Genomic DNA, 18,120 nt, shown 5'->3' with positions numbered 1-18,120 from the left:
AACAGAAACAGAGAGATGCTGGTTTCTCCCTGGTTCTTTGCTGTCCAAACCAATCCTGGAATGATGAGCCCTTGAATCAGGATCTAAGCCACCCCTTCCCCCAATTCTGTCAACTCCTTCCCTCTTCCACTCCAGGATGCCAGCTGGGCCGGTTAGGTTAACAAGCCCCAGCTGCACTCACTCCACAGGCAATTAGGCTGTGGTTTTAGGGGCCTACCTGGGACCTGATTTGCAGGAAGTGCTGTTCATTTGCTGCCCCCATCAACGACAACCCGTGGGGCGGATGTGTGGCCTGTCTGAAAACCAGGCCCAAGGGGTCTCAGGTTGGATTCCCCAAAATTGACACCACCCAACTTAGTAGCCATTTTTTTTTTACCTTAACTCCTTCCTGTCTGGTTCCAAACTTCTGCAGGAACTTCTGGGGAAACTGAGTGTGGGGCCTTGGCTCTACCTAGCTTCATGCTCAGCCCCATCTTGTGACCCAGATGTGTTGTGTACCCTGCCACAGGGGACTGATGCCAGCTCAACCTCTGACCTGTCAGGATACAGATGAATAAAGATTAGCAGCAGCAACTTAGAGCCTGTTCCTGAGAAACCAGCCTAGTACTCTCCATATTCTAAGGCAACACTTACAACTCCCTGCAAAAGCACTTCACTCCCCTGCCAAAGAGCAAAGCAAACCCCAAGGAACTCAGGGCTTCCAGCTAATCATTGAATCCTCCCGCCCACTTGTCCACAACACGTTCAGGTCTTATACATCACAAAACCAGCTGCATTCTCCTGCTGGGTGACCTTAGCAGGAAGGAGCAAAGCATGTGATGGGCCCCCGGGAGACAGAATGGGAAAGGCGGTTCCTTGGCAGGCTACCTAGATGCTCCCAGTGCAGAGGACCCAGCTCAGCCCTGGAATAACTTCAAGGCAGTTGTGTCTGCTGAGGCCAGCCCATTATCCAATCCGGTGATTCACCATCCAACTTGCTGAGCGCAAGTCTCTGGAATTCTGACCCTGCTGGCTAGAGCCTCCAGGTTCTCCTCCTGTCCAAGCGCCCATGTGAGCAGTTGGATTAGCCAATTGCTGATTCTGGGGCACGTATACTGCCGCTGTAAATACCAGGCAACCCAGGAACCATCCATCCACTACATGCACCAGGCATACTAGGTACCACAGGGGGCCCCTGGCAGCCAAAGGCGTTGACTACCATCAGCAAGGCAGGGAGCATGTGCCACTAGGTATGATTGACAGCATAAGAGCCTCATGCACACTGAACGTACCAGGTACAGTTGACAGAGCAGGGGGTTTGTTATCTGCTAGATACAAACCACATTGTAGGTGGCACCCCAGGGACATTCACCAAAGCCCTTATCCCTCTCCACAGCTGGCCACCTGAATCAATCTGGGGAGCACTACCCTGTGTTTCTTCTCCTCTTTGCAAATTACATATGCCTCAGAACCTCTGCTGGTTCCTCTGCCCTGAGCTAGAACCCAGTGGGCTAATAGGAGATATAGGGTAAAGCTGTTAGGAGACAAAATAAACGCAATGGAAGGGCACAGCTGCACTATGATTCATCCATTTAAAGCACAGATTGCAAACACTTTGTGCTCAGGAAGCCAAACAGCATTTCCCAGCAGCCATTCTGGCCCTGCTGCAGCAGAAATCGTAATGCAATAATAATAGCTTGGATTTCAATAGCCCTGATCAGCTGAGGATCTCAAAGCCCTTTACATATATTGATTCATGAAGCCTCACGCTGATGAGGCAGGTTCAGGATGCACCATAATAGCAGCAAATATCTGCAGTGGCTAGTGATGGGACACGAGATAGGGAGGGCTCTGAGTTACTACAGTGAATTCTGTCCCAGGTGTCTGGCTGGTGGGTCTTGCCGACATGCTCAGGGTCTGACTGATCGCTGGATTTGAGGTCGGGAAGGAATTTCCCCCTGGGACAGATTGGCAGAGACTCTGGGGTTTTTTTGCCTTCCTCTGCAGCACAGGGCACGGGTCACTTGCGGGTTTAAACTAGTTTAAATAGTGGATTCTCTGTAACTTGAAGTGTTTAAATCAAGATTTGAGAACTGCAGTAACTCAGCCAGAGGTTAGGGATCTATTACAGGAGTGGGCAGGTAAGGTTCTGTGGCCTGCAATGTGCAGGAGGTCAGACTAGATAATCATGATGGTCCCTTCCGGCCTTAAAGTCTACGAGTCTGTGCACGTGGGTCACGTCCCTCATATCTGGGCTGGAACCCAGAGCATAGCAACAATACAGGAGGGGAAGAGTAATGGGGGACCCAATGGAAGCTGGCATTTTAGGGAGGTACACTGTAAACAGATTGGAACTGTGGGACACCCAGGTTACTGTCTCATGAAAAGCACCATGAGATCCACCAGTGCTCAGGACCTGGGCTTTCCATCTCCTGCGAAACCCATCACTTCCCTAATATCGCACTGGGGCATTGGCTCCCTGGGGAGAGCACCACCTGAATGCCTACCACTTCCTGCCAGAGTCAGGGGCTCCTTGGAGATCTCCCTTCCAAGCACAGACCCACCCTGGCCCTCAGGAGCGGCTCTAGGCACCAGCAAAGCAAGCCCGTGCTTGGGGCAGTACAATTCCAGGGGCGGCATTCCGGCCACCCTTTTTTTTTTTGCTTGGGCTGTTGCGCTCTCAGAGCTTGGGGTGGCAAAAAACCTCGAGACGGCCCTGCTGAGGAGCACAAGGTAACTCAGCGGCAGGTCACCACTCATAGTCAAATAGAGGGGTTTTTTTTCTCATGCAAATAATTTCATTGCAGATTATGCTGTTCCAACCACTGTAGCAAGGCACTGGCTGGGCTTAGACTATGTGACCTAATAGGCCTCGTTCATCCCCAAGGGCTGTGGACTAAACCCTGAGGCTCTGACTGCTTTTACTCCGACAAAACTTTCAACAGCTTCAGCTGGAGTTTTCCCTGCAGAAGGACGGTGGGATTTGCCTCTGCAATTCTAAGATCCAGAGGGAAGGTTTCAGTGGTTCTCTGTATAGCGAAAGCCAGGGTCAAAGGCAAGGATTTTGGATGCACCCGCATAGGCTCAGTGCCCAGCCCAGCCCTGTATGTCTTCACTGCAAGTCCCACAGCTGGAGGGAGGTTTGGGTTACACATTAGTGAGGCCACATAGGGCCTCCTGAAAGTCTGAGACACTGCCTCCCCCTTTTTCTAAGCAGTCAGCAGTTGCTTGGCTTTGGAGTTGTCTTAGTCAGGGAAAACTCCCACAGGACTAAGTGAGGACTTGCAGGAGTTGGTCAAATAATATTTGCAGCCAAATCTACTAAGTTAAAAGGTATCCGAGTTCATGCCTCAGGGCATCAGCTGAGTGCTTCAGGGGTCAGGAAAGTAACCTTTCCCCCAGGCACGGAGTGGAATGAGCATGGAGGTGGCATTGTTTTTCCTGCCTTTCTCTTTGAAGGAACATCTAGGCCCCAGCTTGGAGGCTGAATACCAGACATGGTGGGCCATCGGTCTGACCCGGTCTTGCTATGCAACGTTGCCATGTTCCAAAGCAGGAGAAAGTTAATCACTGTCAAGGGGAATCAGAAATGCACTTAGGACTTTGTAATGGTGGCTCGGCTCCAATGGTCCAGCATATGTCAGCTGGGGTATTGTTTATCTCATTAGCTCTGCCTAGCACCAGGGTGAATTTAGCTCTATCTGCAGATGCTCCTTTTGCACTGGGTTGGATGGAATAGCTCTTCTCTCTGTAAAGTGCTTTGGGATCCTTTGCAATCAGAGATGCTGTAGTATGGTGAAGAGCAACTGACCTGCAGAGCTCCTGCTTGTGCTCCTCCCATGGCAAACTCTTCTCTGAGTTCCCCTGGCAGAGCTGTCACAGAGGGATGGGCTAGCCTGGGTTCCAGTCCAAGCCCCTCTCTTCAGTAGCGCAGAGATGCACATCACCTGAGTTGGTGTGTTCTTCTCCCAGGTTTGTATGTGCTTACAATCTTTGGGGAGAAAAAAAGATACAAAGAACAAACAGACGGGACTGATAAGGCCTGACAGATGTTCTCTGCACAGACACCAAGCCCTGGAGCAGTTATTTACTGTTCCGAGAGGAATCTAGAGAATTATGAGACAGTGTTTAAACTGGGGGAAAGTTAAAAGCAATTGAGTTTCCTATGGGCAGCTATTTGAATAAAGGCAATACACAGTAAAGGAAGCCACTGGATGAGCCATGGTGAGGGGCAGGAAGGAGATTTCTCCGTGGAGCAAGCAGTCCTACGTGGTAGGGGACTGTGAAACTCAGTGGGGATATATTGAAACTGATGCAAAGTAATGTACCCCCCCCAAGCTGTCCTGCCCCAGAACACAGACCCTCAAGGCCATTCGAAGTGAAATAGCTGAATGTGTGTGTCAATACCAAGGGCGCAGACGTTTCCCCTGGAAATAACAGCATCTGGGAACGGGGTTACGCAATGCTAGCAGCCGTCAGAGTGTCAGCTTCTGTGACCTCATGCCCACAACAGCCTCCATTGGTAGGGCATTCATCGGAGAATGAGGAGATGCAGGGACGTCAGCAATGGGAATAAAAACAATGAGGTTAGTCTAGCAAGACATCTGATCCATAGCCACCACCCCTAGGGCTGCGGCAGGACTGGTCCCGACAGCACAGTCCCTACGGCACGGGCCAGTCTAGTTTCAGAAGAGGATGGCGGTGGCCACAGGGTTAGGGAGTCCACTCTAATGACCCCTGCTGGGGGCAAACCCAAAGGCCAGGTGGGATTTTTCCCCCTTAGTCATTCATATTGCAGCCTAGCTAAACACATTAACTCTTTCCATGCCCTCCGAGAAGTGGGGGTGCCATGGTTCCAACAAGACTGGCTTCCATGTGGTCCCTTGGGACATACTATGTTCCACTAACTGTCATGGTCCTATGTTAAAGCAGGCAGCCCCCTGCCTGGGCTCAGCATTCAGCACTGCAGGGGTTAAACAGAAGGGGGCTGCACAAACCACCAGTGTGGGGACCACTGCAACAGGCTACGGAGCCCCACATCCACCAAGGTGTTTGAAGTCAGTGGAAGTTAGGGGCCTCTAAGTTGAGCTGTGGCCCCTCAGATCATGTGGGCAAACCCAGCTGGCCGGGGGGGGTGCGGGGGGGCAGCTAGGGAACAGCAGGGACACCATCTCCCGGCAGCAGTGACGGTAATCCCATGCGTGGCCAGCGGCCGGTTGTGCCATGCCACAGGAAGTGGCTGAAAGGAAGCAGAGCAGGAGCCAGGCCAGGATGGGAAAGGCTGGACCCAATGGGGCTCCCCTTCTATTCAGCCAAATGTTTCTCTAAAGAAAAAACAAGTTGTAAGAAGTTCCCCCTGGCAAAGGCAAATTCCGGGTGTTTCTCTCCCCTCCTGCAGCCCCACACAGCCCAGCAGACCTCAGCCCAGCTAACCAGCTGGATATCCCTAGCCACAGCAGGGAACTAAGATAGGCACAGAGCCACCCATAAGTCATCCGATCCCCTCCCCTCGCCCAGCTTAGAGTACTAGCCCTCTTCTTTCCCGCCCCCCCTCCCGCCCCCAACAGAAGACCTGGGGTGAAATCCTGACCCCACTGAAGCCAAGGCAAGTTCTGACACCGACTCCAATAGGACCCGAATTTTTACCCATGATTGTCAATGGCAGCGGGGAAGCTGGTGCAGCCCCTGGAGTTGAAGTGAGGGCTGTCAGATGTGGCGCACACGATACGTAGCATGCCCAGGGACGCTGAGACACAGAGCGCACCCATCTCGGCAGGCCACACAGCCATTGTGAAATGCACGCTGCCTGGAAAGCGAATGATCACTCTATGTCCTGAACACTGGATTGGGGCTATCAATCAGGGGTTTCAGGCAGATCCAACCTGCTAAATCAACATTTCCCCAGGAGCCCTCAGTGAGAGAAAGCCATCGGAGGGATCCAGAGTCCACTAAGGGAGGGGAAGTGGATGGGGAAGGCAGCTGACATCCGTACACAGGGCTGGGTCTGGTGGAGGGGCTGGGAAGAGGGTATTACTTGCTCACCCTCCCTCCCACTGCACCAATTGCTTCCCCCCCCCCTTGCTCCCACCTTCAGGCCTCAGAAATAACTTGACCGGCACTGTCAGTGGGTTAGGACCGTGCCATGCTCTGCCAGGCGACCGTCTCCTATCTAGCTCCCTTTGAAGTCCATGGCAACCTTCCCATGGATTTCAAGGGGGGGCTGGTCCTTGGTGAAGCAGAGGGGTGCACTGGGAGAGGTTGGAGGTGTAATTACTGACTGGGTGCCAAAGGGCAAATGCAGAGCTGGACGAAGCAACATGTGAGTCAAGCCCAAAGTTTGCGTACTTTCCAACGATGGTGGAGATGAAGAAGAGGAGGAGGGGGATCAAGCCAATACTGGGTGAGTCCCAACACATATTAGAAGGAAAAGGAGAAACTTCTAAAGGATCAGGAAGAAACAGCAAGTACAGATGGGGGGGGCCGCCTCACAGCTGCCCCCATTAGTAGAGAGAATAGGGGATGTGGAAGTCAGAGAGCAATAGAACAGAAACTGGGGCCAGAATCCACCCTTGGATGCTCCTACACCTGCTAGTCCCCTCACCACCTGGAGGCGCCAAGAGGGAAAGCCCAAGGAGGGCTGGCTAAGTCACCTCACATGGGTGAAGTGATGTGGCTGATAGCTGGGTAAATGCACTGTGCTGACCCCTGCACTGGGCGTATACTCGCCCCTCCAGCTGCTCTGGGGGCCGGTACAAATATGAAAGCCTCATTACACCCAGGAATGATCCTCCATGCAGGTGGCACAGTAGGGTTCCCACATCACAGTGGGAGCCACCGGCAGAGCCAAGGACAGAACCCAGGAGTCCTGATTCCCATTCCCATGCTCCTGCCCATAACAGTGTTTTGTATTCATTTCAGTGTCTCCTGCTAGAGCGAGACATGCTCCCTCCCACAGAGGTACTCGTAAGTTGCTGTTACAGGGCTGTTTTACTGTTGTATGACTCTGCACTATTGATGTGAATTTACTGCTTGCAAAACGGAACTGACTTCAGAGAAGCATATTTAAATTTAAACCAACACCCTCCCCCACACCAACGCCTTCTGCCTCTTATTGCTTGTAAAAAAAGTCACCCTCTGGGTTCCTCAGTAGGTGCAATGCACACTATTTACTGCAAGTGTTGGACTGAGTCCTTTAAAACCTCCTCATCTTCCAGTTAAGTCAGGGAAAGCAACCTGAGCTCACTATTGGTCACAGCGCCGATTGACGCAGAAATGAAACGTTTCAATACCTGATTTGCTGAGTGAGCGCTGGGTGACGAAGAGACGGGAACTTGCCGTCTCAGTGATCCAAGACCTCTGACGTCAGCCTGCTTGGGAACTAGGCAATCCTGGACTGTGCTCTGCAGATACTGTAAATACACCACTTCCCAAGACCCGCAAGGGCAAGTGGAATTTTTAAAATGGGACGAGTGACCAAACCAAAGGCCAAGTGCCTTTCAATGCAGGATGTGCTTAGTCCTTCCCAGTGAGGGCAATCCATGTTGCATCACTTTGGTTTCATCATTCACTAATCCCTTTGTTTTAGGCTGCCAAAGAGCCAGGCCACAAGGCAGCTGGATGTGGATCATAAATTCTATACTTTGTTCTCGAGGAGAAAGGAACAGTAACTTTGTTCCTTTCCTCCTCAAGCCAATTATAATGGAGGCAGCCTGACACCTCAATCAGGCAATTACCATTAGCAACAACATATGGTGCTGCATAGTAAGGTTTATACAACTCCTGTTTGCCAATGGCTTCCATTAAAGCAACGTTGGGATAAAACAAGACAGCACACAAATTAAAGAGGCTAAACCTTGGAGATGATTAGGACCAGATAAAGCAGGTGAATCAATCAGTGAGACCTAGGGAGACTTTGAAATGATGAAAAGGACTTTATACCTTCTTTAAATGCAGCCGAGTTACTATTATTCCTACCTAATGTTTCCAGAGAGACACAAGAAGCCAAGGCCCTGGCCAAGCAGAGCTCACAGGATCAGGCCCCAATCCTGCAGCTGGATCCACATGGGGCTGTGCTTGGGCACAGAGGTCCCTCTGCAGCGTCGGGGACTAAGTAGCTCTTAGCATCTCCTGTAATTCATATCCAAACTCGAATGGGAGAGACTTGAAGGATCTGCCCCTTAGCTAGGAAATGGCTGGAGCTGGAAGGATGTGCTGGGTGCTCCATCTGCACATTAAGCAGTCCCCTTGGCTTCAGAATCTCCACCTCCAGCCCTAGCTACAGAATGGGGCTGGATTTGCCTCGCTCCAGATCTGCAGCCATGGCAGGGCAGATATTCTGCCCTCTGAAACCTACTCCCTCAATGGCTCACCGGTTCCTGAAGGTCTGGGGGAGGCTGCTATAGGGGTAGGGACACCCCTACACCTGAAAGAGGGGAGCAGTCAGACAAGCCAGATGCACAGGCAAAAGAGAACAGAGCCTGTGTCTAAGTCAGGCAGCTGAGGATGCAGGAGGAGGCGACCTCCAGGCAATATGTCAGGGGCCAGACGGGCACCGCAGCTCAAGGAAATGATCTGATTCCCCAGTTTGATGAAGACATTAATGGAAGCATCTCTAGACACCCATGGGAGACCTCAATCACACCGGTGCCAATGTCAACAGGTTTGACCCTGTGCATGTGCTATGAAGCCAGAGGAATCTAAAGGGCCAGTGTTTGCTCTTCGATGTTCATGTTCATGACGTTAGAGACGGCAAAGTCCCCTTAGGTCCCATCTCACCCACACCCCAGCAAGTGCATTGATCTAACATCTTCTGTTTATCACATTCATTAGTGTGGCTTTGCACAGACACCTAAGGGTTATCGAGGAAGGATTTCAAAAGCATTTAGGAGCACAAGCCCCCCTAGCTTGGTAGCTTTTGGATAAAGATGCCCGTAGGCCAGCAAAGGGTGTTCTCTGTATGGTCTCACAGGCTGGGCTAGATCCATGGACGCAGCCATTTCCCGCACACTGGATCAGTGAAGTATCTAACTTGTGTTTGCCAAGTGTGTAAAGCTGAGCATATGGATCTGCTGCCACAGCACAGCATCTGTTCCTTGGCATTCAGCTTCTACCTTCCCAGAAACCCAAGAGCACATCAGCAGCACCACTCACTCTAACAAGAGCCAGTCTGCACCAGATCTGTCCTGATGGGAGTTTGTTGCTTCAGCACAAACTGGCTTATTCTTTTGCTATTCTTGTTTTTTTGGGGGGGTGGGTGGGAGGAACAGCCCTCAGGGTGAGATTTCCTTGTTAATTAACGAGACGGAGAGATCAGCAGATAGTGCACATAGGAAGAGACAATAACTAAAACTGGGCAAAACCAGAGAGGGTTGAATTTAATTGTCAGGCCAATTAAATCTAGATTTGTGCATTCCCTATGGATGACTGGCTCACTGTTGTGTAATTGCTTAGCCTCAAGATCCTGATGGAGAGATATTCAAATCAGACACTTAATAAAGCAACCTGGTGTAAAGAACTGATGTAAAGAGCTGCTCTTTGCATTGCACAACAACTCTTACTGGTTGCACAAAGCCCAGGAGCTAGGTTGCATGTTCCTCAGTGTGATCTACTGACACCTTCTCTATTTACGTATGTGTGGTTATGGAGCATTCTTGTAACACCTGGTCCTGTGTAACTCATCAGCTGCTCTCTCCATCCTGCCTGCCCTGCCCTGTGGCCAAGGACCAGGGCCTATAGCTGGCTGGCATTTTGCTTTCCAGGCTGCCTGGCTTGGGAGGACCACGGAGACAGCATGCTGAATCCCGCACACTCACCTCTCTATTTCGTTTGCAGATGTTGTCAGTAGCAACTGCAGCTAATCCCATGTAGCCCTCCTTGGCCGTGACACAGGGGACGGGAAGTGGGAACTAGCAGAGGGTATCTTCAAAGCACCAACGTGAACACCAAGGACAACCCTCTGCCGTACGTAGCTCTCTTGACTGCTGCAATCTTGTTTCCAGCGTACTGCAACTCTGCGTTTCTGGGAGTCGGCTGCCTGTCATGACGCTGCCATTTTGCGAGGCTGAAGAGATGTACACGTGACCCAGTAGGCAGTGTCCACCACAGGTGCCTGTTCGTGTCTGCTCCGCAGAGAATACGAGTTTGTTGCAGCCCCAGATAGGCAGGGCTGGCTTGTAGCTCAAGCTGTAGTAGCTCATGGTTTTATCTCTGGCGGGCAACAGTTCAATCTTTGATGTGCCAGCTGTGCCCAGAGGGCAGTCACACACACACACACACGCAGAGTGCTCTCTCGTAGAGACTTTCTTGCTGTTAATCTAAAGTAAAAGCCATTCACACTGAATGTATATGGAAAACCAGAACGACTCTGATCCGGCTTTACCGCCAGATTTCAAATGGTTCATTCATTGTACCACGTATTACCTGCTGGCATGTCTACCACTTGGAGCAGGAGAAGGAAGGGGTAGCTAGGGAGCTCTTTCTGTGGCCCCAATTAAGCGTGTGCTTAGCTTTAAAACACATGTTTAAGTCTATCCCATTCAGCAAAGAACTTAAGTATGTTTTTGAGTGCTTTGCTGAAACAAGGACTGATCCTCCAAGGTATTTAAGCTCCTAACTCCCGTTGTGGTCAACGAATTCAGTGGGAATTAGGCACCTAAATACCTTTATGAATTTGGGCCTCTGTGCATTGAGGACTATTTAAATAAATCTTCAATAAACAGCTAATGGCTGTGTCTGCCTGAGGTTGCGTATTCATGTACGGTCCCCAGGTCTGTCCCCACTCCTTCTGAGGGAGGTGGTTTCAGAACTGTGATGGGGATGGTCAGGCCTAGTGGTCAGATCCAGGGTCAGCACTGGAATCAGGAGTCCAGAACAGGGTGGAACAAGGCAAGAGCAAGGCTGGAGCAGGACTAGGAATAGGGCTGGAGCAGGCTAAGGCTTGTGGAGTATGTTGCCACGATCAGGCAGGGGAGAATTCCAAACCCTGGAGCGACATTGAGCAGACTGGAGTCCTGTGAGGCTTATATATTTGACTTGAGAGTCACCAGACCAGATCGTGGCTTGTGGATTGGCTGTAGCCTAACACAGGAATGACCCATCAGTGCATGTGGCTTAATCAAGCTCTGGTTCAGGGATGACTCATCACCTTAGAGGTAGGGCCATACAGGCCTCAATTAGTAGAATGAGGATCCAAGGGGAGAATGAAAATCCCATTGCTTGGCAAATTTAAAAGTAGACTGAACAAGAAACTAATAAATCGACACTAGGAAGCAATCCTGAACTGGCCTGGAGGTGCCCTGTGACTTAATCAGGCTTTTTCATCTCTAGATTTTATGATTCTTTGTTCCTTGGGAGATTTGAATGTGGTGTTTTGCAAAGGACTGCAAGTTTAAACATTGGATGACAGGTTGATAAACATGTTTTCTGCTGTCCCTGATAGTGGACAGGATTCTAGCAGGAATATTGAGCTGTATGCAACCAATTTATCTGAATAATTTAGTCCTTTGCCTGTCCGCAAACTACCCACTGAAACAGTTAGTTTGTTATTTGAAACTGTTTGACACACTGTATCTGCCAACCATTTGTTGCCTATGGGTTGTTCAGCACCTTTGCTTTTGACTACTTGCTCTTCATTATTCCTAGCATGTGACTGGTCACCTAAGGTACGCGGTATGGATTCTGTTCTTCACTGAACCAACCCTTACAAACTAATTGTGATGCTGGCAGACCAGGCGCCAGCTCATGCCAAAGCCCCGGACCAATTCACTTATAGATCAAAGTGAGTGCTAAATGTTTGAGAGTGTATTCGGTGTTTAAACTTCATGAAGACGAATGGGATGTTACATGCATTGTTTTTACTTACTATATCCTGTTATAATGTAATAGCAAACATTTACATTGAATACACCCCTGTAACTAAATAACCCATCAAACAAGAAAGAAGCCTTGTGTAATGCAAATGAAGTGCTAATTCTTGCGCCTTTGGAGGCAAGTGGTCATTGTGTGTGATGATCAGAGATCACAGTCTCTAAACACACTCCCCTCTCTCTGCCAACCAAAGAAAGAGCCCACCTGGGTGGTAACCCTGTCAGCTTGTTTTCTGTGAGAAGAAGCTATAAGTATGGACTCAGGAAAAGATCCTGCATCTCTGGACTGTTTGGATTCTAACAGGGGTGGACTAACCAAATGAGAAGAGAGAGATCCCCAGAGTTACTCTGGATAGCCCTGAGAGACTTGGGAAACTGGCAGATTACTACATCGCTGCTACCATTTGGCATTCTAGACTGTGACTCACCTGTACATATATTTTACCTGCTTTAACCTCTCAATAACTCTAATTTCTTTTTCTTTGCTAATAAACCTCTAGTTCGTTTACTATCGAATTGGCTACTAGCAATGTCTTTGATGTGAGATCTCGGATGCAATTTGACCTGGGTGAGTGACTGGTCTCTTGGGACGGGGAGTAACCTGGAATATTTGTGATTTTTGGTGTAAGTGACTATTTATCACATAGTCCAGCTTGCCTGTGTGGCAAGATAGACTGGAGTGTCTAAGGGGACTGTCTGTGACTCCATGATATGACTATTGTAATACTTTGGGAGTTCACATTTGGGACTGGGCTGATGAAATCTAATTATCGAACATACCACCAGTTTGGGGTATCTGCCCGGCTTTTGACAGTCTGTCCTGAGGTTGGCATTCATGGTCGTGAGCCACTCCAGACAGCATGACACTAATCATCCTGCTTTCGCTCTGGACAAATGTTGTTCCTTGATTAAATGACTCACGATTAGAACTGGTCGGAAAACAAAATTCAAGGTCTGTGAAAAAAATGGAGTTTGGGGGATTTTTTTCACACCAAATTGGTACCTTACAGCATCAGCTCATGAGCAAGGAGGATTTGAGCCCAATGGCAATATTGTATCAACTACACCATTCAGGGAAGCTTCACGTCTTTTTTTTTTCTTATGAAACTTCCTGGCCACTAGCATCTTGAGCTGTCTAAGAGAATACAAGGTATTGCAATGTCATTAAGCTGCCATCAGAGAATCCGTCAATCAGAGAAGAAAATGTATAAGAGAAATCCAAACAAACCTCCCACCCTGGACAATCGCAAGCCACAAATGCTCCAGCCAGTGTGCCTTGATTTAAATCAAAAGCACTCTAACAACACCATGTGTCTTTAACCATGTACCAAATGCCATCAGCCTCTGAGTGAATCCAATTCCAGACCCACTGCACAGCCCCAATGCTATGATGACATGACCAGGTGCCTGTCTACATCGGTGACTCCTGCCCTTGTGCACCCATCACAGGATCAAAGAGATTTAAAGGGCCAGCGTGCGCCCAGCTCAATAGATGTTGGAATAGGCACAGGGCCATTTTACAACGATTAAACTAAAGAGGATTTAAGCAACTGGTCAGTTCTGCTCCTTTCCCTAGTTGCCAGAACAGGAATGATCAGGTGGAACATTCTGCCTGAACTAATTAATGTTTGAAAGCACTGCGATCTGTAAACTGAGTGCTTTTATAATGGTTATTGTTACTGGGCTATTTATTTCTATTCCAGTGTTTACTCTTGCTGATCCCGAGGGAGTTCCTCTTGCTGTATTCGAGATGCTGAAGGAACAGAATAAGCTATTCCGGGACACAGATCACTCTTGTCACATAAACACTATCTAGTGGTATGGGAAGAACGGTCTTGTGGTTCAAGGACCAAACAATATGGGTTCAGCTCCTGGCTCTCCCACAGGCTTCCTGTGTGCTCTTGGACAAGCTGCTTTCTTCCTCTGTGCCTCAGTTTTCTCCTTTATCAAATGAATTTTCCTCTCTCACAGAGTGTTGGATAGAAGAGGCTATGTCAAAATGGAGCTCTTCTCTCTGCTATTCTAGCTGTTAGTAAAGTTTGCAGCAAGCATTGACTAGAAGATCCTATAGCAAAACCGAGCTCTTCTGTCTGCTCTTCTAGCTGTCCAGGAAGGCAAGTATCATTATCTCCATTTTAAATAAGGGGAAACTGAGGCACAGCACAAGGCATGACTTGCCCAAGTTGATACAGCAGTTCAGTGGCAGGGCCGGGGTAGAATGCAGATGTCCGGATTCCCAGTCCAGGCCCCTAGCTACTGGCCCACACTATCGCTGTGAGTACAGAAGTGCAAAAAGTCATTTTCTATGACAGGGATAAAAATCTGGTCTAGCATTATGCAGGGCTAGATTCTGTACTGGTCATCCTTTAAACATCATTAAGAAAACAGGATTTTAATCCCCCTCACCTCCTACTTATCTAGAAACAAGTGGAAAACAAACAATCAGCACTTCATTGTGCAGATCAGCAAATATTTTTGGCACCCTGGATTTTACACCAGGGATTCACATTCAAATATTGAGCAAGATAGGAATCCTTCTTTATCTAAATCAGTGTTTCCAAGGCTCTGACTTGAAATGCTTTGACCAATTAACCCCTAAATATAACCCAGCGAGGTGGGCCTTCTACAAATATCTCCATCTTACATCTTTTTGTAACAGATTGGGTTTCATTATGACTACTCATGATGAGTCAGTTTGGAAACAGACAGCCCAGCATTAGAAAGTGGGGCAGGATCAAGGAGTGAATGGCTGAATTAGATGATGCACTGAACTGGCTGCCAAATCTCTTACAGGACCAATGATCAAGGCTTACATGGGCATAGATCTGGGGTAAAACCAATGACCTCAGTGGAGTTGCTCTGGATTTACAGTGATGTAACTGGGTTCAGAATCTGGTTCACCCTCCAGACAGGAATTCCAGGCCATATCTCATCCCCGTCCATATAAAAACATACTGGGGTATTGCCTATATAGGGAAGTAGAGACTCTCTGAGTTGAAATTCATGGGGCCAGGTTTTCAGTCCCTGTAAATCCACACAAATCCATTGACTTGAACAGAGCTACACTGATCTATGCCAGTTGAGGAGCTGACCCCAAGAAAATAAGAAGAATTTTCTTGTGCCTTTTACTCCAGAGTTTAGCAGAGCAAGTCAGAGCCAAGAGTTGGGGAACAGAACCCACATGCCCTGACTCCCATTGTGCTTTTGTGCTTTCTTTACAAAGACTGTTTGGACTAAAGGGAACGGAAACGGAAGCATAAGCACAGCTACGGCATGCATGCAATAGACAACTTCTGTAGGGCTTGAATTATCCATGACTTTTGACCCTAGATTAAATCTAGCCTGTAACTGTGTTGATAGCTATTGAGTCATATGAGCAGACTAATCACAAGAACCCAATGTTCTCTAAACAAATCTCCAATGTGCCTGATACATGCTATAAGATTCTTCACTTCGTACATCTTAGCCTCATTGTAGTGGATGTACTGATCTTTGCAAGTCAAAAGTTGTAATATGTTTTCTTGCTGAAACCACTAATTCTCTGAACAAATAGCTTAAAAAAAGAGAGAGTAAAAGTAAAAGCAGAGGACGGGGAGTCAGGACTCCTGGATTCTATTCCCAGCGCTGCCACCCATTCACTGAGTGTCATTAGACAAGTCACTTGCCTCTCTGTGCCTCAGTTTCCCCATCTCTGATACTCAGCTCCCTCTTAGGGTGTTGTGAGGCTTAAAATCATTAATGCTCGCAAAGGGCTCTGACATTCAGGATGAAAGGAGCTGTATGAATGCAGACTATTATCAGTAATGAAGGTGGGTGAATATTTCCTATAAAATAGTAATACAGCGGGTTTGTTGCTAATGGAATGTGAAGTGTAATTTCCGTTTCCAAGAATGCATGGGCCTCTGGTTTGTTCTCGTATATATGTGTGTGTGTGTGTGTGTGTGTTATGACCTACTTATTGTTACTGTGCCAACCATGGCCAGAATCCCTGGGCATGCTTTCTGTGGTCCCCATACACCCCTCTTCTTCCCATAGCAGAAGGCAGCTGACACTTTCAGATCAGGCCAGAGAAGAAGCAGAAGCCAGGTGAGCTGGTTCCTGGGCATGCTGCCCCCTGCATGTGGGATCAGTGGGGATCCAAAATAGGGTTAGGGGAATCTGATCCTTCCAGTGTCTCGTGCCACCCCTTGGAAACTTATGAGGCAAATCAATGCAAGCTACCTTAGAGGGTGTCTGAGAGCTTGCTCTCTGCCCTACAGAGCCTGTCCCCAGTTCAGGGGCAGCCCCTATTGCCCGGGTTCTGGGCAGCATGGAGCAGTGTTGCCAAGGGGAGGCACAGGGAGGCAGGTGGGAGTGTAACGATGGGGGTGCTCCATACAGAGGCAGTTACCCACGATCAGTGCAGATCAAAGGCAGACCCATGGGTTTAGAGGAGTGAACCCCTGGCCTTTTATAAGAGACAAAAATAACAGAGAATCACAGCCCAACTGGCATGGACTCAACTGACCTGGACGGCATCCAGCTTGCAGGGAGTTAATTGCTTCAGAGAATCCACAAGCTGCTTGCTTTTGATCCCTCCATGCAAACAAACGGTGGGGTTACATTTCCCAGGTAAATACTAATACGCAGTGTGGAGCAGGCAGCAAACACCAGGTGGTTGGGATGGGTTTAGGTCGATGAACGGCCCTGGTGTCGTGTCACATCTAAGGACCAAATCCAGATCATTCCCACCCCAGTTGCGCTTCTGCAGAGCATGGGCACTTGCTCCCAGCCTGCCAAGCCCAGACAATGGGGAGGTTTGTAGGGTTCTCAGACAGCTCACTGAACTCCCAGCAGGACGCCAGAGGCTGCTTTTGCTTTGGCCCCGATCCTGCTGTCCTCACCCACATCGATCTGAGTGAATTCAAAGGACAAGTCAGGGATGCAGAATAAGACCCGTAAGTCACCAAACAGTCATGCAATCTGTGGCAACCTCACCCTACCATCACTCACGTGGCAAACAAATACCCACTTGAACACGGCCCCTGCCCCACTTGGCTACGTCAGGGCAGTACAGGCAGCTTAACAACCTCAGTTGTTCCTATGTAAAGCTTACCACTAGCTCCTTCTTTTTCCTAAGAGAACATACTGGGGGCTGATTTTGTCCTCCCTCAGGCTGGTGTAAATCAGGGGTAACTCCAGTGGAGAGAAATCGATGTAAGTGAATGGAGAACCAGGCCCCTGGTGGTTTTTAAGGAGGCGTTGTGCTGCCAGAAAACCCGCTGCAGCCCTGCACAAATTCAAACCACAAAGTCTCTAGCATAAAAGGAATCTTTACTGATTCTTGGAATTACTTCTCTCTGGGCTTTATTAAGCGGTCGGTGCATTCAGACCTCTGCTGCAGTGCCCCCAATATCTTGGGCACAAGGGTGCATCATGGAGAAATTCACACCTTCCCTGTGTGAGACTCAGGAAATCACCTGCCTGAGCTTCTGAACCCAGCCAGTGTGTACAGCATCCACATGCTGCCGGTGCACACCACACGGGAAGGGAAGGGATGTGAAAGACCACTGTACTCTGGTACCAAGGGGAGCCAGACACCAATTAAAGGCCAGCCAGGCCCTCTATAGCCAGGTGAAGAGAAAAGAAGGACTTGTGGCACCTGAGAGACTAACCAATTTATTTGAGCATGAGCTTTCGTGAGCTACAGCTCACATACAGACTAACATGGCTACTACTCTGAAACCTGTCATATAGCCAGGTGGTGGCTTACGCTAATTCCTGCATGCGCACTATCTACGCCTGGGGAGACATTTTGCTGAGTTTGGTGCAGGAGGAGTGAACATAACCTATTCCAACCTACGGTGCAACAAGCCAACGGATGGGAGAGACAGACAGACAGAGCCCTGAGTAACCCTGTAATAGGTCCCCAATGCATCATAGAATCATAGAATATCAGGGTTGGAAGGGACCTCAACGTGGAGCTGGTCCATAGGTATTTCTCCTGCTGGGGGTGTTTGTATTTCAGGTCAAATCCTACCCCCATGAACCAATACTGACTGGTTGGGCTTGGGAAAGGAGGGACCCCACTGATATGGAGGGAGATAGACTCCCCCTCCCCAGGCCACATAGAACGCCCCTGCCTCTCTCTCTCTCTGCAGCTCTCAAGCTCCTGCTGCTGTAGTACCTGGAAGCCATGGTCAGATCTCCCCGCTGCTACAGCATCAGCAGCCAGGCACTGCCCTGGGTCACAGAGACTGGTGGATTCCCCAGCTACGCAACCCCTGGCCCCCCAATA

At 49.1% G+C, this 18,120-nt stretch overlaps 1 long non-coding RNA gene across 1 annotated transcript in view; it reads right to left on the bottom strand.

The window, feature by feature from the left end:
- LOC125644414 (uncharacterized) overlaps nt 1–10,047 on the bottom strand; it is a 42,817-nt gene extending 32,770 nt beyond the window's left edge. Inside the window, exons 1-3 of the long non-coding RNA XR_012664255.1 lie at nt 9,792–10,047; nt 3,791–3,970; nt 377–535 (exon numbers count right to left, since the gene is read on the bottom strand). This is a non-coding gene — a long non-coding RNA (uncharacterized LOC125644414). The remainder of the gene's footprint in view (nt 1–376; nt 536–3,790; nt 3,971–9,791) is intronic.
- Between the last annotated feature and the right edge of the window lie 8,073 nt (nt 10,048–18,120).

This window comes from Caretta caretta, chromosome 10 (assembly GCF_965140235.1).
Source record: "Caretta caretta isolate rCarCar2 chromosome 10, rCarCar1.hap1, whole genome shotgun sequence".
NCBI classification, from domain to species: Eukaryota; Metazoa; Chordata; order Testudines; family Cheloniidae; genus Caretta; species Caretta caretta.
Note: the sequence above shows the minus strand (reverse complement) of the source record. Positions and strands in the feature narration are given on the sequence as shown.